Consider the following 1,774-nt stretch of genomic DNA (forward strand, 5'->3'; position numbering starts at 1 on the left):
GCCTTTTCATCCCTCTATCCGACAAACATATATTGCGCATCTGAGCAAAAGAAACCAGGAGCAAAAAAAGAAAAAAAAAGTAGGCACTGAGTAATCTCATTTATACGAAATTCAAGTACAGGCAAAACTGATCCGTGATGATAAAGGTCACACTCATGGCTGCCTCTGGGAGGCGGGGGATTGACTGAAAGAGGCTCAGGGGAACTCTGAGTGATGGAAATATTACATGGCTGTTTACATTTGTCAAAACTTATCAAACTGTGTACTTACCATCTCAGCATTTCATGGTATGTAAAGTTTGTTTCCATTTAAGAAGTGTTGAGTTTTTTCATCGAATACCTACTATGTGCCAGACATGGTGCCTGCAGGGAAGGAGGTAAACCTTCCCCCGGGAGCTGCCATTCCAGCATATGAGTGGTTCTCATGCTCTCCTGGCATTGGCCACTGCTCTCTGCCCCTGGGCTGGCCTCCCTCCCTGCCTGCAGTGGGGTTGGGGACGGTGGGTCAAAGATCAGGGTGTGCGGGCAGGGGGGCACAGGGTAAGTGACAGGTGCACACCAGCCAGGTTCAAGAGGAGGCATCCAGCCTGTAGACGCTGCTGCTGGATGTAACGTCTACTCGCTGCGTGACCTTAATCCGGTTCCCTAACCCCTCTCGGGCCACTTTCCTCATCTTTCACATGGGGACTAATGATGCTTGCAGTTTTCATAGCAGAATTAGAGGCTCCGTGGTGAGAAAATTCATTGTTTCTATGTATTGGTGTGGTCCGTGATTCACAGCACAAATCCCGGCCACTCACCAGCGCGGGGACCCTGCGCAAGTTACCCTGCTCAAGTCAAACCCCTCAGAGCCTCAGTTTCTCCACCTGTAACTCTGGGGTAATGAGGGTAGCAACCTCAGACGTGTTGCAAGAATTCAGGGCAATACTTAGTCTAGCGCTGGGCACATGGCAGGCTCGGAGTAAATGGGAGCGAGTGTTTCCGCCAAGAGCTCTGGCAGGAGGGCTCTGAATGGGAGGGAAGAAGGCAGGGGCACACAGCTGTTGGTGGGAGCATGCGCAAGAGAGTTACAGAAGGACAGTGGTCATCCCTGGTGGTGCTCAAAGGGGCTCACGTGTCCCGGTCCTCTGCCCACCGCAGCCACACACAGACCTCGAACGTCGCTGGAGGGACAAGGCAGGAGACTGGAGCGTGAGCGCACCAACGAGGAACCTGTTGGGCAGTGGGGGCGGGGGATGGGGGCGGAGCCAAGTCCGGGTGCCCACAAAGCCTCCGATGTGACCCGCCCTGAAAAGGGCCAGAAAGTAACACAGCTCCAAGTTACCATCCTAAAGTGAGAACGGGCGCAAGCCGTTGGCGATGAATAGCCGGCGGCGATGAATAGCCGGCATTGACCGCTCCCCTCAGTCCCTCCCCGAGAGCCACTCAGCCAGAGTCCCAGGTCGGGAGCCAGGTTTTCTAGGTCCCCGGTTCCTTCTAACTTGCTGCTTCGGGTCCACACAACCGCTCACCAGACCGCTCGTAGTGCTGGAGGTGTAGAGAGCGTCGGACGTCGGGTCGGTGTTGGCACCACATCCGGCTTTCGGGGCGCGGACCTTGGGTTCCCTAGGCGTGCGCCGGCTCCCGGGGCGGGTCGCCTGGGCCGGTGGAGGGCGGGCCCGGGCGCCGGGACCCCGCTCGGGTGGCACCTCGGCCCCGCCCCGCCCCGCCCCCCCTCCGCCTCATTGGCAGCGGCACACGCGTCGGGGGTTGCCAGGGCGACGGGTCGCGGAGCC

This window comes from Ailuropoda melanoleuca, chromosome 16 (assembly GCF_002007445.2).
Source record: "Ailuropoda melanoleuca isolate Jingjing chromosome 16, ASM200744v2, whole genome shotgun sequence".
NCBI lineage: Eukaryota > Metazoa > Chordata > Mammalia > Carnivora > Ursidae > Ailuropoda > Ailuropoda melanoleuca.